Source organism: Salmo trutta, chromosome 17, assembly GCF_901001165.1.
Source record: "Salmo trutta chromosome 17, fSalTru1.1, whole genome shotgun sequence".
NCBI lineage: Eukaryota > Metazoa > Chordata > Actinopteri > Salmoniformes > Salmonidae > Salmo > Salmo trutta.
In genome coordinates, this window is record NC_042973.1 from 57738392 (window position 1) to 57757883 (window position 19492).

The 19492-nt window shown below is 44.6% G+C and overlaps 1 pseudogene; it reads left to right on the top strand.

Annotated features, from left to right (window-relative positions):
- Positions 1-17623, top strand: part of LOC115152484 (zinc finger protein 850-like) — an 89298-nt pseudogene extending 71675 nt beyond the window's left edge.
- The last annotated feature ends 1869 nt before the right edge of the window (positions 17624-19492 follow it).

Sequence of the window (19492 nt, forward strand, 5' to 3'; positions counted from 1 at the left end):
ACCACTAGTTATGGATGTAGTATATCTGGTAATGAGGAAACCACTAGTTATGGATGTAGTATATCTGCCTGGAGCAAAAATGGTGAGCAAAGATTTTAGTTTTTCACAATGTATTCTGAATGTGAATAGGGGAAAACTCAGGGGAGTAACCTCCATTTACAGGTTGCTTATGAGTACATTTCACACTACTTTGGATTAAAGTTGTAAGGCTCGTTTGAATGTCCTGCTTAATATAATGTTTGTGTCATCATCGCAAATCAACCGCTTTGTACTTAAAAAACACTTCAAACAGTAAAATGCTCTTTGTCTAGCTTTTCTATCAGTATGAAAATGAGGGTTTGCACACTGTTTGCCAAATTGGCCCATAACTTCACCTAACAACAAACATACCTATGTAATGAACGAAGAAGCACTTTGGTTGTTGTTGCATGACACACATAGTGTCCTCTAGGACCCATAACAATAACATAGACCTACTGTAGGACCCATAACTTCACCTAACAATAACATAGACTTACTGTAGGACCCATAACAACAACATAGACCTACTGTAGGACCCATAACTTCACCTAACAACATAGACCTACTGTAGGACCCATAACATCACCTAACAATAACATAGACCTACTGTAGGACCCATAACTTCACCTAACAATAACATAGACCTACTGTAGGACCCATAACTTCACCTAACAATAACATAGACCTACTGTAGGACCCATAACTTCAACTAACAACAACATAGACCTACTGTAGGACCCATAACTTCACCTAACAACAACATAGACCTACTGTAGGACCCATAACTTCAACTAACAACAACATAGACCCACCGTAGGACCCATAACTTCACCTAATAACAAATATAGGAAAATAGCTCTGTGTGTTGTACAATAGCCTATCCATCAAGGAACAGTTCTCTACACATTATGAGCAAAGTATCTGTGTGCAAACAGACTAACGAGACCCTACTGTAAATTAAACAGACATTAACACATTATAAACTTCAATTTGTTAGGGATGTTGGATCCAACATGGAGCACAGCATAACTGTCTTTACCAGAGTAATGAATGAAGAAGCACTTTGGTTGTTGTTGCATGTCGTGATGTTTGTCATGTGACTGTCATTCAGAAAATGATTTCCTGGATCAGCTGATGATAGTTGAACATGTGACTGTAACTAAACAGCTACAGTATTAAGTATTATGTGTAATTATTGAAGAACCGCATTAATGACAGTATCCATTTGGGTGTCAATAAAGTTAAGGTGACTCTAGGTTAGAACCATTGGATTTAGCAAACTCTGAAATGATATAGGATTTCTGTGCCCATGAAAACTGTACAACATACTATTATATCCACACGTTATGACTATAACTACTGTTCCCTGAAGGAGGGAAACTATGTACAACATACTATTAAATCCACATGTTATGCTATAACTACTGTTCCCTGAAGGAGGGAAACTAGGTACAACATACTATTAAATCCACGCCTCGCTGGAAGCCCCGCCTTCCACAGGTGATGAGACTGAAGCCAAACAAGTGTTGTACCTCATTTCCCTCCTTCAGGGAACAGTAATTATAGTCATAAAGTTACACTCCCTTTCAGTCGGGCAACTTCGGGACAACATACTATGGGGAAAAATAATCATTCTCCATGCCGACCCAAATGGATACTAAATGAAACGGCCCATGGCAGACCACCCAGACCTTACCCCGCAAGATATGTCAGTTTTGTCAATTTATTCACTGTCTTTTGTTTGAAACACTCCTGTAGAAAAAGCCCATGGAGTTGGTGGAATAATCCTTTAATTCATTGCCACTTACTCAGCTGGGCCAGGGGTGCTTTAATTAGGTCAGGTGGAAATGTCTGACAGATCTCCACTCCATAAAAGGAGGAAATCACCATCGCCTGATTGCGCTGCTTTCTCTTCCTTCACTCTGTCAACTCCAGAAGTTCTGTGCGTCCATGAATCCACGTAAGTCCATCGACTCTGTTAACCTTTCATCTGAACTATCTGTTGCGATCGGGAGTGTGGGCCATCAGTTGTTGTTGGAGTTATTATTGTGGAGCGTGGCTTGGAGCGCACGCTTCAAACATTTTGTGTAATGTGAATGGTCAATGATAGGCCAATTATGTAATTGGTATGGTTAATATGTAATGAAATTCCGTGTACACATGAAGACACTTGAAAGCGTAAAATAAGAAAGTAATTGTTTGTTGAACTGATCGGCTCTGTTATCCAACTAATGGTGTTTATAGATTGAATAACCGATCACTGTTTGTATTATTCTTTCATGATTTATGATAGATAGTTACGAGCCTAAATTACTCACCGATGATTCCTATTGACTTATTAATTAACTGGATTGTTGAATTCCCTAAATGATGTTAACAATGAATGATTGTTATGATTAGATCTTTGTGATGATGGATTTGATTGGATACACGTTATTCTGTTTCCTTTGTTATGCAGCACAGACTACTCAGTAAATATACCACTTTATGGTTAAAGGAATTCCTGCCTCAGTCTCATCCATTTCTCTGTCACCTGACCCGTGACCACCTGTTCACCCTCACTGTCAGTCATCCTACCTGTCCAGCTACCCACACAGATTCCACTAATCTTTCAATGGTCCTTCGAGCCGGATGATGACGGAACCAAAGACAGGTGGAAAGGGAATGAAGGGGGAGAAGGAGGAATTGTCTCCTCTGGAAGGAGGGATAAAGGAAGAGAGAGCAGCGGAGGGAAAGGTCCTGGAACAACAAAAAGGTCCAGGAGCTAAGCCTAGAGTAACAAAGGCTTCATCCTCAACCACCAGTAGTACCAGGAGAACCAGGCAAGCACCTGGTTATCTTAAGGATTATGTGGTCGAGTTTCCCACATCCAAGGGCAAGCCCACCAGAGCTCAAAGTGGTGATGGATCAGCTGTACGTTTCAGCCATCAGCCATCCCCTCTGGGCCAAGGACCAGAAACTGCTTTGGGATGGGAAAGTGTTCTACAGGAAGAACCTATGGAGGTAACTCTCACCGCACAGGTCGACCAGCTTCCTGAGGCAGGCTCCGCTCACCCCTTAACTGAAAGGAAATCGTCGAGGCACTCTAGACGGAGTGAGAGTTCGACCAGTGGATACCCCTTTGGATGTGGACATGGCAGCCGCCATTCACTAGCCCTCAGCGAATCACAGACCGCTGTCCTACAAGAGAGGATGAAACTATTAGCGTTGGAGGAAATTGAGCGTCAGATTGAGGAGGAACGACAGGCTGACGAACGATGTCACCTATTGGATGTGCAAGCCCGTAGAGCTCTACAGGAAAGGGAATTCATTGCCAAGGACCTGGCACAGCAGCGACGGCACCGTCAAGCAAGAAGGGAATTGGAGGAGGCACGGATGGTCTCATCCTTCCTGGAGAGGAACGAACAGGGAGCTGACCTGACCACCCTTCCAGATGGACCTGACCTGTCTGCCTTTCTTTCCCAATCTGCCCCTCTGGTACAGCATGGCACACAGTCCCCGGAGGCTCCAAGGTCAACAGCCAACACGGAGCACGGGGGACAGACCACTCCGCAAACGCCCTCTATGCCAGTGACAGAAGTTAGCTTTCCTCCATCTGGACAAAGCATCACTCCTTCGCCTTTCCGCCAATTACCAACCACGGCAAATCATTCCTCTCGTCCAGGGCCTGGACCAGGCCAGTCCTCAGACGGCAAGTGGGAGGGCTCTCACCCAATTCCGGCTGCCACCCATGGAGGGTCTGGGACAGTAGGGGACAGGCCCAATGAGGCCACAGTGGGCTCATCAGAAGTCCCGGGTTTATCCTTCACGCAACCAGAAGATGGAGCCAACATTATGAAACTGCTAGTAGCCTCAGCCTATGGAATTCCCAGACCCAAACTGCCATACTTTGAGAGCGGAAAGGAGAGTGAATTTGTCCTTTTGGAAATGGCATTGGAGAGCCTACTGGGTATTCACAGTCATCTGTCAGAACGCTACAAGTACCAAGTACTAATGGATCACTTGCGGTTTCCCAATGCATATAAGCTGGCCCAATCCTTTATGCACTCCGCAATACCATACACTGCCTCTCTCCAGGCCCTGAAAGCGAGATATGGTGAGCCACGCCAGCTAGTCCAGAATGAACTAAACAACATCCTGAACATGTCTCCAATTAAAATGGGAGACCATGCTGCCTTCCAAGAGTTCTCCCTGGCTGTCCAATCCCTGACCTCGATGCTCCAATCCGTTGAAGGAGAAGACGGGAACGAGCTGAAATGTGGCTCCCACGTGGACAGGCTTCTTAGCAAGCTTCCAGCGTCCCTCAAAGACAGTTTCGTTGAACATTGTTTGAACAAAGGCATCCTGAAAGAGGGCTTGAGAAGCACCTATGCTCTCAGAGACCTAGCCACATGGTTGCAGGTGAAAGCGAGGGCGAAGAGCATCGCTCACCAGGCCACAATCTCAGCCATAGTCTACAGGGGAAGGAAGGAGTTTGAACACCAGGAGGGACAGAAAAGGCCAACTCCCACAACTATGTACTTAAATAGTGAAGCTGGGGAGGAACCCGGGAAGAAGACCCCTCTCAAGAGCAAGAACATCAAATTTCAGCCTTACTGCCCATATTGCAATAGTAAGGGGCACTTCCTTGGCTCATGTCCCAGGGTAAAAAAGCTCACTCAACCTCAATTGAAGGCTTGGATCACTTCAGGCGAGCGATGCTACAAGTGTGCCCGTAGCCATAAGGCGGAGACCTGCACATTGAGGAAACCCTGCAATCGCTGTACGGAAATCCATCTCACAGTGTTGCATAATGTAATTCCCCAAGCACAGAAAGAGCAGAGTATGCTCATGGTAGGAGCTGTAAAGGAGCTCTACCTCGACCAGCAGAACCGGTCTCCAAGGGTCATGTTGAAGGTGGTCAAGGTCACTCTGTGGAGTGGAGGGAGAAGCATTGATACATTCGCCGTTCTAGATGATGGGTCTGAACGAACAATCATTCTCCCGGCGGCCACCCGACAGCTTAACCTGGAGGGGATCCCCGAGACCCTTAATCTCAGAACGGTGCGACATGATGTTATCCAAATGAAAGGCTCTGCTGTGACCTTCAGCATTTCCCCTTCAGGAAACAGGGACGTGACCTATACTATCACCAATGCCTTCACGGCGGATGGCCTGAATCTTGCAGAGCACTCCTGCCCGGTAAGTGTTCTACAGAAACAATATCCTCATCTCCGAGGATTGCCTCTTCCTAGCCTGGCCAGAGTAGCTCCACTTATCCTGATTGGGTCAGACCACCCACATCTCGTCACCCCGACTGAGCCTATACGAGCTGGACCAGAAGGCGGGCCCGTTGCTGTCCATACATCCTTGGGTTGGGCTGTGCAAGGTCCAGCCCATTTACTTCTCTCCATCCAAGCTGTACAGTCACAGCAAGTCCTCTTCACCAGAAGCAATCCAGCTCCATCCCCCTGTCCAGCTACTGACCTCCTTCGGAATGTTGAGATGCTATGGAAGATGGACACCTTCTCCAACCGGAAGCTACAGGAGGTCACTCGCTCTAAACAAGACTCCTATGCATTAGACCTCCTGGAGAAGCGCACCACCACCACTGAAATGGATGGCGTTCGGAGGTACGCAACCCCACTGCTACGGGTGCCCAACCATCCTCCTCTGGCAACCACGACGCGGGCTGTACTCCCACTATTGCGTGGAACGGAGCGACGCCTGGTGAAGAATCCTGAGCTTGCTGAAGTTCATAACCGAGAGATTCATAACCTTGTAAAGGCAGGCTATGTCACCAAAGTGACAACTCAAGAAGAGGGAAACGCACTCGGCGAATCCTGGTATCTCCCTCATCATGTTATCCAGCAACACGGTGGGAAGTACAGACTTGTCTTCAACTGTTCATTCCAAGCTGCTGGTCAAAGCCTGAATGACTGTCTACTCCCCGGACCAATTTTAGGTCCTTCCTTGCTCGGTGTCCTTCTCCGGTTCCGGCAGCACTCTACAGCCATCAGTGGAGACATCAAAGCCATGTTTCATCAGATTCGTCTGCTGCCTTCCGACACTACACTGCTCCGGTTCATATGGCGAGATATGGAACGAGATGCAGAGCCCACAATCTATGAATGGCAAGTACTCCCATTTGGCACCACCTGCAGTCCTTGCTGTGCCATATACGCTCTGCAGAGACACGCACGGGAGCACCCAGACAGTGACCCAGAAGTATGGGATTCAGTGGAAAATGCCTTCTATGTGGATAACTGCTTACAGAGCGTCCCATCCACGGCAGAAGCGAAAGCACTCCTTGACAAAGTACGGAATCTCCTGTCCAAAGGGGGATTTGAGGTCCGACAGTGGGCGAGTAACAGAGCGGAGGTTATCCAGCACCTCCCGCCACAAGCCAGGTCTAGTAACAGTGAACTATGGCTATCGCAGTGTGGCGCTCACCCACAAGAGCCCACTCTAGGATTGAGATGGAGCTGCATACCGGATACCCTGGGGTATAAGCACCGCTCCGCCCTGAGTACCGAAACCCCCACTCTGCGCACCATCTATCGGACCCTGGCCAGTCAATACGATCCCCTTGGGTATATTCTGCCATACACAACCCGGGCCAAAGTCTTAGTCCAGGACCTGTGGCAGACCAAGAGGGACTGGGATGAACCGATCCACCCGGCTGACCTAGTGGAACGATGGATCTGTTGGGAAACAGAGTTATCAGAGCTCTCTGAAGTCCAAATGCCAAGATGTTATGTACCACCCTGTGCTGACCAACTGGGATCATGCCTGGAACTGCATGTGTTCTGTGACGCTTCAGAGCGAGCTTATGGGGCGGTTTCCTATCTAAGAGTGGAGGATAAGGCAGGCCACATCCATGTATCCTTTGTCATGGCCAGGTCCAGGGTCGCACCCAAGAAGCAGTTGTCAATGCCTAGGCTGGAACTCAGTGCTGCCCTTTCCGGAGCCCAGTTGGCATCAACCTTGCGAGCCGAGCTCACCTTGCCAATCCAAAGGGTCATTTACTGGAGTGATTCAACTACTGTATTGACCTGGCTCAAGTCGGAGTCCTGCAGGTATAAGGTGTTCGTCGGAACTCGCATTGCGGAAATCCAAGACCTAACAGAAGTCCAAGACTGGAGGTATGTTGACAGCGTAAACAATCCTGCTGATGACGTTACTCGTGGTAAAACACTTAAGGACCTGGCTCAACCCCATCGCTGGAGTTTGGGGCCACCATTCTTGTCCCAACCAGAGAACGAGTGGCCGACAGCCCCCAGGCGTGCAGCCCCTCCACAACCAACTGAAGCTCATGAGTTAAGGAAGTCCACCCAATGCTACAGCATCTCTATGGAACCAACAACAGCTCTCCATGACATGACACAATCCCAAACCCTGCCGGATCTGATCACCGCCACAAACCAGACCTCAGATGGGGTGGCTTCCATACCCACCTCCCTCGCGGCAGAAACACTACTCCTCCAGCATGCACAAGCAGTTAGCTTCCCTGAGGAGCTAAAAGCTCTGAAAGCCGGTAGGGAGGTGGCTAAGGACAGCCGTCTTCTCTCTCTGGCCCCAGAATATGATCGAAGCCTTGGAGTGATCAGAGTCGGAGGGAGGCTGCGCCAAGCAGAAGTTTTGGATCCCGACGCTATCCACCCAATTATCCTTGACTCCAGACACCCTAGTACCAGGCTCCTCATCAAGAGTTATGATGAGAGGCTTCTCCACCCAGGGCCAGAGAGAGTCTATGGGGAGATGAGGCGGAAGTACTGGATACTTGGAGGACGAGGAGCCATTCGTAAGCACCAATACGCCTGTGTGGAATGTCAGAGATGGCGGGCCAGAGCCACGGTGCCCAAAATGGCAGATTTACCTCCTGCTCGCTTGCGCCTCCTCAAACCACCCTTCTGGTCAACAGGAGTGGATTGCTTTGGCCCCTTGACGATCAAGTTAGGTCGTCGAGTGGAAAAGCGCTGGGGCATTCTATTCAAGTGTTTGGCCACTAGATGTGTCCACCTGGACCTACTGGAGAGTTTGGATACTGAAGCGTTCCTCATGGCCCTACGGCGGTTTATCTCCCGACGGGGGAAACCCTACGAGATCCTGGCTGACAGAGGTACAAACTTCAAGGCAGGAGAAGCCAGGTTGGAGGAAGCCTTCCAAGCCATGGAACCCAGCCTCCAGGATCAGCTGATGGAGCAACAAATCTCATTCAAATTTAACCCTCCAGGAGCTCCTCATTTTGGAGGAACATGGGAGCGAGAGATCAAATCTGTAAAGACGGCCTTACGAGTCGTACTGGGGGACCAAACTGTCACGGAAACTGTCTTGCGGACTGTCCTGATAGAGGTGGAAGGGATACTGAACTCCAAACCCTTGGGATATCTCTCTGCAGACGTCGCTGACCCCGATCCGGTTACACCGAATATGCTCTTGATGGGACGCCGAGATGCATCACTTCCTCAAGCCATGTACGCTGATACCAACCTCGTTGGCAGGCGCCGGTGGCGACACAGCCAGATCTTGGCTGACCATTTCTGGGCCCGATTCATTCGGGATTACCTACCAAGTCTACAGCACAGAGGGAAATGGCGGAGAGAAATGGCCAGCCTGGAAACTGGCCAAGTCGTAATGATGGTGGACCCTCAGCTGCCTCGAGCCTCCTGGCCTGTGGGCCGTATCACTAAGATCATGCCTGGGACCGATGGTCGTGTTAGATCGGTGGAGATCCAGGTAAAGAACCGGACATATATCCGGCCAGTTGCCCGACTAATTCCTCTCCCTGAGATGACAGAGGACGGGGAGCAATGAGCCTTTTTTGAGGAGTGTGGAAATTAACCAATTTCCGGGGTGGCTGTAGAAAAAGCCCATGGAGTTGGTGGAATAATCCTTTAATTCATTGCCACTTACTCAGCTGGGCCAGGGGCGCTTTAATTAGGTCAGGTGGAAATGTCTGACAGATCTCCACTCCATAAAAGGAGGAAATCACCATCGCCTGATTGCGCTGCTTTCTCTTCCTTCACTCTGTCAACTCCAGAAGTTCTGTGCGTCCATGAATCCACGTAAGTCCACCGACTCTGTTAACCTTTCATCTGAACTATCTGTTGCGATCGGGAGTGTGGGCCATCAGTTGTTGTTGGAGTTATTATTGTGGAGCGTGGCTTGGAGCGCACGCTTCAAACATTTTGTGTAATGTGAATGGTCAATGATAGGCCAATTATGTAATTGGTATGGTTAATATGTAATGAAATTCCGTGTACACATGAAGACACTTGAAAGCGTAAAATAAGAAAGTAATTGTTTGTTGAACTGATCGGCTCTGTTATCCAACTAATGGTGTTTATAGATTGAATAACCGATCACTGTTTGTATTATTCTTTCATGATTTATGATAGATAGTTACGAGCCTAAATTACTCACCGATGATTCCTATTGACTTATTAATTAACTGGATTGTTGAATTCCCTAAATGATGTTAACAATGAATGATTGTTATGATTAGATCTTTGTGATGATGGATTTGATTGGATACACGTTATTCTGTTTCCTTTGTTATGCAGCACAGACTACTCAGTAAATATACCACTTTATGGTTAAAGGAATTCCTGCCTCAGTCTCATCCATTTCTCTGTCACCTGACCCGTGACCACCTGTTCACCCTCACTGTCAGTCATCCTACCTGTCCAGCTACCCACACAGATTCCACTAATCTTTCAACTCCTGTCGATGTTGAGTAAGGACACACACCTAATTACGCATATAGAAGTAGGACTAGTCTACCTGGCCTGTGTGCAAATGTAGGCCTATAAATGTGCCCATTTGGGGATGTCTGATAGTATTTCTGATTGTCTTAATGCACCACCACTAATGAGTTGTGGAGCTTCTCAAAGCAAATTTCTCTTCACCTCAAACAGCAAGTAAACAAAGTTTTCCTAAAATCAATTGTAAATGAGAATAGTCCTCAAAGTCTTTGAAAAACATTTCCAGCTCTCGCCCTTTCGATAATCACTCAGCATAAAAGGGAAAAATGTAATGCTCTGATCCAGTGGAAATGTCATAAAATACCTGATTACTTCTTATCCCTTTAACAAATAGCCTACAGCTGTGTCTGTCCAGAACTCACTGGCGGGAAACTGAGGGCCCTGAATTATTAATACAATGTTTCAAGTTCGTTGTAGACAGGCCATGTGATTTAGAGGATATTTATTTGCAATGTTTTTATTTGTTGGCAATGTTTTACATAGTTGGCAATGGCAATAAAAGTTACTTTTAGACTTGTATAATTTTCATTTAGATTTAGATAGAATGTAAATTAATCACAGACAATGATTTTGAGATACTATTATAAATTAAATTAACCTGTTCCAGTAAAATGTGCATATGAAAATCATAACTGGCACACAGATTGGTAGAAATGGTCAGATAAATTTGCACTCCAAATGTAGGTTACTGACAGCTTGTGTAGCCTATTACCAGCAACGTCAGAATGTATGAAGGACAGCAGGAGGTGGTGGTTCAGGAAGGTTTTGTTTATTCCTCTGGTTGGGCCATATTGATGTAATGGCATGAAAATAAATTGGCTGAATATTATACAATGACTTATCAACAGCTCTAATAATTTGCCTCCACGGGAAATCTTCACTGGCAAATCTACAATATACTGTATAGCCTAGAAACCTGGTTAAACTATCATTATGACATCATGGATGAATTCTAGAATATACTATATATCCTAGAAACCTGGTTAAACTATCATTATGACATCATGGATGAATTCTAGAATATACTATATAGCCTAGAAACCTGGTTAAACTATCATTATGACATCATGGATGAATTCTAGAATATACTATATACCCTAGAAACCTGGTTAAACTATCATCATGACCTCATGGATGAATTCTAGAATATACTATATAGCCTAGAAACCTGGTTAAACTATCATTATGACATCATGGATGGCCAGTCCTTGTATTCATAGTGTAGTGAATTCAGGGGGTTGCCCTGAGCTGGACTCAAACCTGGGTCCATTGACTGTCAAGCCAACACTTTATAACTGTTATGCCAAGATGTCTGAACTTCTTGAAGCGGTCACTAGGTGTTGGTTTACGGTTGCTACAATAGCTTCCTCTATGAATTTGAGAGTGGTTACATTTCTCCTTCCCCCATCCCTCAGCTGTTTACCAAACCAAGTCTCTGGGCAGCCATTTAGTTGCTGTTTAAATCCTAGGTTGTCCCTTTAAAAAAGCCACACAACAATCAATCAACCAATCTGCAGTTCAAACAATAACAAAGCTGTAATTCCACCACTGTTTTGGTAATAAGATGATTATGGGGTTGGAGAAATGTAACTACTTTCAAATTCACAGACAGACCTATGGATGCAAGGACTGACCATCCATGATATCAACATTATAGTTTTAACCATTTTGAGGCTATACAGTGTTGATTTACATTGTTTCTAAACATTGGAGTAAAAAAAAGCTTATTTGGGGTTCTGATGGGGTACAACAGTTGAACTAAGCTCATGAGGCACGTGTTATATTCTTCAAGAATCAATGGCTATAAATAAATAATTTAAAAGTCACAATATGGATGTAGCTATTGCATATTTCCCCTTTAACACCAAACATCAATTCAACAACTGCTGAGTTTGTGCCTCTGTATTTAAGACAGTACTTACTAGTGTTAATCAGGGAACGTTCATCGTTAGAACCATTGGACGCCTTAAGATGCGTTTGGGAAACCGGGCCCAAATATCCAGTTTCCTCCTCTTTCATTCTGAATCCTTCTCTTCTTCTTTCACTGTAACAGCTTCACCCTCTACTTGTTTTTGTATTGTGACATCCTCCTCCTCCTCTTTCACGACAACGTTCAGCCACAGTCCCTCTTTCTCTGTCCAGCAGACCTCTTCTTTAGCAGGAGGAGAGTAGCTTAGTGAACTCATGGTCGGGGATGTTAGCTAGCTAGGCTAATGCTAACTCAACCAGCCCGCTAGCTGAATAATAACAACAACACCGTAAATATGAAATTAAATCGGATAACTAACTAGACGACAGAAGTGGGTTTAAAACACAGTGGCTAATATACACTAATGCGTCTAAAGAGCTTTATTGGTTCGGCTATTTTGTCTAGCAAGCTACCGAGGAGGCTGAATAACTGTTGCTGTTGTTGAAAGAAGAGTTCCGTCCACTACATTATACGTCACACCAACAGCATTACCTTAAAGCCCCACATGATGTATTGTTACACCATGTAGGAGCAGTATAGACCTAGTCTGTTCATTATATACATCTACATAATGTATTGTTACACCATGTAGGAGCAGTATAGACCTAGTCTGTTCATTATATACATCTACATGATGTATTGTTACACCATGTAGGAGCAGTATAGACCTAGTCTGTTCATTATATACATCTACATGATGTATTGTTACACCATGTAGGAGCAGTATAGACCTAGTCTGTTCATTATATACATCTACATGATGTATTGTTACACCATGTAGGAGCAGTATAGACCTACAGTAACTGGCTACTTATTTATATGTTGTTTGACTGAATGAAACTGTCTTAAATGTGCTGTAGTAAACATTTTTTATTCTCACTAATCAATCAACACATTCCTGTCTTTGTATGTCTCAATATAATAGTATTATTTAATTAAATCCATGTAAAATAATCTTTGTCTGAAAATAAAATGTGATCCTCAACTGCGTTTCCCTCCAGTCAGCAGACGGCGATGTGCGTCTTTCAGGCGATGCTGCAGCGTGACGTATAATCTAGTGGACGGTTCTTCATAAACAGCTCGTCAACCACCTCGGTAGCTTGCTAGCCAACATAGCCGAAAGATTCAAGCTATTTATACGCTTTCGGTCTATATTACCTACTGTGTTTTTGACACACTTTTGTCGTATCTACTTGTTAATCTATTTAATTTAATATTACGTTATTGTTTATTAGTCAGCTATAGTAGCTGGCTGGTTAAGTTAGCATTAGCCTGGTCGCTAATGATAGCTAGCTAGCTAACATCCCCGAACATGAGCTCCCTAAACTACTCCCCTCTTGTTAAAGAAGAGGAGGTCTGCTGGACGGAGAAAGAAGCTCTGGGGCTGAACATTGTCGTGAAAGAGGAGAAGGAAGAGGAGGATGTTACAGTAAAACAAGAAGTAGAGGGTGAGGCTGTTACAGTGAAAGAAGAAGAGAAAGACGTTTCATTTAAACAAGAGGAAGATGCGTTCAGAGTGAAAGAGGAGGAGGATGTTACTGTAAAAGAGGAAGAGGATGCAGTTTTTGAAGTGAAAGAGGAGGAGGAGACAGAAGGTCAGATTAACACCAGTAAATACTATTATTTAATAACGGGGCACAATTCCTGCAGTTGTTGAACTGATGTACACAAACGTGGTTTTAAAGCAGCAATGGTTTTTGTTTTGCATACATTTTAAAATGAAAAATCAGAGTCTGGTGTAATTCTGTTACTGTGGAATTGTCCAGCTCCTAACTATACTCAACAAAAAATATAAACGCAACATGCGACAACTTCAAAGATTTTACTGAGTTACAGTTCATAGAAGCCAATTGAAATATATTCATTAGGCCCTAATCTATGGATTTCACGACTGGGCAGGTGTGCTGCCATATGCCCACCCACTGGGGCATAAGACCCAGCCAAACAGAATGAGTTTTCCACACAAAAGGGTTTTATTACTGACAGAAATACACCTCCGCACCCCCCTTCCCTCAGACGATCCCGCATGAAACATGGGACCAACACTTTCCATGTTGCGTTTATATTTTTGTTCAGTATATAAACTTAGGAACACATGTCAGCGTAGAGCCCTGAATTATAATAATAAGGCAGCAGTTTATCTGGCAGGACAGTGTGGTGTGTAGTGATAAGCAGTTTATCTGGCAGGACAGTGTGGTGTGTAGTGATCAGCAGTTTATCTGGCAGGACAGTGTGGTGTGTAGTGATCAGCAGTTTATCTGGCAGGACAGTGTGGTGTGTAGTGATCAGCAGTTTATCTGTCAGGACAGTGTGGTGTGTAGTGATCAGCAGTTTATCTGGCAGGACAGTGTGGTGTGTAGTGATCAGCAGTTTATCTGGCAGGACAGTGTGGTGTGTAGTGATCAGCAGTTTATCTGGCAGGACAGTGTGGTGTGTAGTGATCAGCAGTTTATCTGGCAGGACAGTGTGGTGTGTAGTGATCAGCAGTTTATCTGGCAGGACAGTGTGGTGTGTAGTGATCAGCAGTTTATCTGGCAGGACAGTGTGGTGTGTAGTGATCAGCAGTTTATCTGGCAGGACAGTGTGGTGTGTAGTGATCAGCAGTTTATCTGGCAGGACAGTGTGGTGTGTAGTGATAAGCAGTTTATCTGTCAGGACAGTATGGTGTGTAGTGATCAGTTTATCTGGCAGGACAGTGTGGTGTGTAGTGATCAGTTTATCTGTCAGGACAGTGTGGTGTGTAGTGATCAGCAGTTTATCTGGCAGGACAGTGTGGTGTGTAGTGATCAGCAGTTTATCTGGCAGGACAGTGTGGTGTGTAGTGATCAGCAGTTTATCTGGCAGGACAGTGTGGTGTGTAGTGATCAGCAGTTTATCTGGCAGGACAGTGTGGTGTGTAGTGATCAGCAGTTTATCTGGCAGGACAGTGTGGTGTGTAGTGATCAGCAGTTTATCTGGCAGGACAGTGTGGTGTGTAGTGATCAGCAGTTTATCTGGCAGGACAGTGTGGTGTGTAGTGATCAGCAGTTTATCTGGCAGGACAGTGTGGTGTGTAGTGATCAGCAGTTTATCTGGCAGGACAGTGTGGTGTGTAGTGATAAGCAGTTTATCTGGCAGGACAGTATGGTGTGTAGTGATCAGTTTATCTGGCAGGACAGTGTGGTGTGTATTGATCAGCAGTTTATCTGTCAGGACAGTATGGTGTGTAGTGATCAGCAGTTTATCTGGCAGGACAGTGTGGTGTGTAGTGATCAGCAGTTTATCTGGCAGGACAGTGTGGTGTGTAGTGATCAGTTTATCTGTCAGGACAGTATGGTGTGTAGTGATCAGTTTATCTGTCAGGACAGTATGGTGTGTAGTGATCAGTTTATCTGGCAGGACAGTGTGGTGTGTAGTGATCAGTTTATCTGTCAGGACAGTGTGGTGTGTAGTGATCAGCAGTTTATCTGGCAGGACAGTGTGGTGTGTAGTGATCAGCAGTTTATCTGGCAGGACAGTGTGGTGTGTAGTGATCAGCAGTTTATCTGGCAGGACAGTGTGGTGTGTAGTGATCAGCAGTTTATCTGGCAGGACAGTGTGGTGTGTAGTGATCAGCAGTTTATCTGGCAGGACAGTGTGGTGTGTAGTGATCAGCAGTTTATCTGGCAGGACAGTGTGGTGTGTAGTGATCAGCAGTTTATCTGGCAGGACAGTGTGGTGTGTAGTGATCAGCAGTTTATCTGGCAGGACAGTGTGGTGTGTAGTGATCAGCAGTTTATCTGGCAGGACAGTGTGGTGTGTAGTGATGTGTTGTGTTATGGAGGCACTTTGTTGATTCTTGATGTTCACTTGTACAACTGTTCATCATTACTATTGTATCTAAATTAATTATTTTAACACATTGGTTAAAAGACTCTTGTCACAAAAATGTAAATTACATTGAGCAATATACCACATTACTTCTTACTTACATTTCTTGTTTAACAAACATTGCCAAGCTGCTCATTAGTTTCTTGTTGTTGGGATTTTGGTGTAATCAGTCATGGCAAAAAAGTATTTGGGCTGGTAAAAAATCAGTGGCTGGTATATTCTATCATCTGCCTGCTACAGTGGCTGGTATATTCTATCATCTGCCTGCTACAGTGGCTGGTATATTCTATCATCTGCCTGCTACAGTGGCTGGTATATTCTATCATCTGCCTGTTACAGTTGGTGGTATATTCTATCATCTGCCTGCTACAGTGGCTGGTATATTCTATCATCTGCCTGTTACAGTGGCTGGTATATTCTATCATCTGCCTGTTACAGTGGCTGGTATATTCTATCATCTGCCTGTTACAGTGGCTGGTATATTCTATCATCTGCCTGCTACAGTGGCTGGTATATTCTATCATCTGCCTGCTACAGTGGCTGGTATATTCTATCATCTGCCTGCTACAGTGGCTGGTATATTCTATCATCTGCCTGCTACAGTGGCTGGTATATTCTATCATCTGCCTGCTACAGTGGCTGGTATATTCTATCATCTGCCTGCTACAGTGGCTGGTATATTCTATCATCTGCCTGTTACAGTGGCTGGTATATTCTATCATCTGCCTGTTACAGTGGCTGGTATATTCTATCATCTGCCTGCTACAGTGGCTGGTATATTCTTTCATCTGCCTGCTACAGTGGCTGGTATATTCTATCATCTGCCTGTTACAGTTAGAATATACCACCATCATCTGCCTGTTACAGTTAGAATATACCACCATCATCTGCCTGTTACAGTGGCTGGTATATTCTATCATCTGCCTGCTACAGTGGCTGGTGGACCAAAATCAAACTAAAACAAGACATTTGTCAAAGTTTGTAAAAACATTTAAATATTCACTACATTGACTATCTGACTTTGACGTTCATACAGGAGAGAGACGGGACTATCAAGGATCCTCTGGGGAGCCTCAACAACATCATGAAGCTGACAAGTCAGAGAAGAGTCTCTCCAGATCAGAACACCTCAAGAAACACCAGAGACCCACAGGAAAGAAACCTCACTGCTGCTCTGACTGTGGGAAACGTTTCAAGTCTTCATCAGAATTGAAAAAACACCAGCGAGTACACACAGGAGAGAAACCTTATAGCTGTAATCAATGTGGGAAGAGTTTTACTCAGTCAAGCCACCTGGTATCACACCAGAGAACACACACAGGAGAGAAGCCTTATAGCTGTGATCAGTGTGGCAAGAGTTTCTTGTTGTTGGGATTTTTGGTGTGGTGTGTGATCAGTCCCCTGTAGCTCAATTGGTAGAGCATGGTGTTTGCAACACATGGTGTTTGCAACGCCAGGGTTGTGGGTTCGATTCCCACGGGGGGCCAGCACAGAAAAAAAATTATGAATTGTATGCATTCACTACTGTAAGTCGCTCTGGATAAGAGTGTCTGCTAAATGACGTAAATGAGTTTTACTCAGTCAAGTAGCCTAGTATCACACCAGAGAACACACACAGGAGAGCAGCCATATAGCTGTGATCAGTGTGGCAAGGGTTTTACTCTGTCAACCAACCTGGTATCACACCAGAGAACACACACAGGACATCAGCCATATAGCTGTGATGTATGTGCGGATAGTTTTACTACATCAAGCCAGCTGGTAGTACACCAGCGAGTACACACAGGAGAGAAACCTTATAGCTGTAATCAGTGTGGGAAGAGTTTTACTCAGTCAAACAGCCTGAAATCACACCAGAGAACACACACAGGAGAGAAACCTTATAGCTGTGATCAATGTGACAAGAGATACTCTCATTCAAATGGTCTGATTAAACATCATAAAATACATGCAGGAGATCCACTGAGTGTAGAATGACCTCCAACACCAGACCTGGGTAGTAGAACACAGAGTGTAGAATGATCTCCAACACCAGACCTGGGTAATAGAACACAGAGTGTAGAATGATCTCCAACACCAGACCTGGGTAGTAGAACACAGAGTGTAGAATGATCTCCAACACCAGACCTGGGTAATAGAACAGAGTGTAGAATGACCTCCAACACCAGACCTATATACATCAAATCACATTTTATTTGTCACATACACTTGTTTAGCAGATGTTATTGCGGGTGTAGCAAAATGCTTGTGTTTCTAGCTCCAACAGTCCAGTAATATCTAACAAGTAATATCTAACAATACACACAATCTAAAGGAATGGAATTAAGAATATATAAATATTTGGATGAGTGATTTCAGAGCGGCATAGACTAAGATACAATAGAATAGAATACAGTATATACATATGAGATGAGTAATACATAGACAGATACAGTAGAATAGGATATAATACAGTATATACATATGAGATGAGTAATACATAGACTAAGATACAGTAGAATAGGATAGAATACAGTATATACCAGAGGTGGGACCAAGTCATTGTTTTACAAGTCACAAGTAAGTCTCAAGTCTCAGCACTAAAGTCCCAAGTCAAGACGAGCTATGGGGCGCAATCGGGCAATGTAGGCTTGTACACAATCGCCCAACCTTAGCACACACACACACACACACACCCTCTCTGTGTGTGGTTACAGTAGGCTAACGTATGTCAATGGTTTTAGGAACAGCAGTAACATCAGGCAGGATTTAGACTACCAACTGCCTAGCCTGTTGTAGCTCAATCTTGGGTGCAATGTTCACGTTCCCGCACTGACTGACTGTGTGGAGGCTCATTGATTTAATGTTACGTTAGCCTACATGCTATACTAGCAAAAAATATATTGTATAGCTGTCGGCTATATTAGCCACGACTTACCGTTCTTTGTGCAGCTTCAAATGTCGAACAAAGTTGGAATTTGTTGCGCCTCTGTCTGTAATTCTCTTCCCGGATGTTTTGCAAGTTGCAAACCGTTTTTTGTTGATACAGCGTAGTCTTTATATCCGAAAATAATAATTACATCACGTGTTCCAATGGTAAAACGTTTGATTTAATTACATCAAGTGTTCCAATGGTAATTTTGTCCTGACACGGTCACTTTGCCTGCTGTTTATTGCCACGTTGGGATGCAACCTTTTTTTAATATCCTTTTTTTTAAAAATCATTTTACCCCCAATTTCGATCTTGTCTCATCTTTGCAACTCCCCAACGTGCAGGGGAAGCAAAGGTCAAGTCTAACGTCCTCCCAAACATGACTCGCATACCCGAGCTTCTTCACACCCGCCCGCTAAACCCGGAACCCAGCCGGACCAATATGTCGGAGGAAACACCGTTCACCTGACGACAAATCATTAAAATCCAGACGTAAAAAATGTACACAAGAAAAAACCTAATATCACACAGTCAAGCTCTCAGTCATTTAGTAAGTTCAACATTCTGCCATTCTCACAGTTAAACATCGCACAGAATAGAATGCAATCACAATTCAAGCTAACGACAATATATTAATATAGATCTTCTGATGTCATACACATAAAAACAATCTCAATCACTCATATGTCGAGGCTCTTTCATGATTAATGAAAACATTCTTGGCAAATGCTTTCGTCCGTCTTGCGCCGGTTTAAAAATAGAAAAAAAAGCATATTTATATATTTTCTATACAGCGTTTACTGGATACGCCATAGAGGATTGTATTCAAACATTTGTACATTTTTTTAAAGAAAAAGTAAGACTCCTCTGCAAAGCACATTTGGTCAAAGTCGTCCACGCCAGGGTCGCTACACTTCCTGCTTTGCCACTCCCTCTTCCCCTGGACAAGGGCCAGAGCGACCTCCTGACTGCTGACTCCTTGTTAGAAGTGGAATT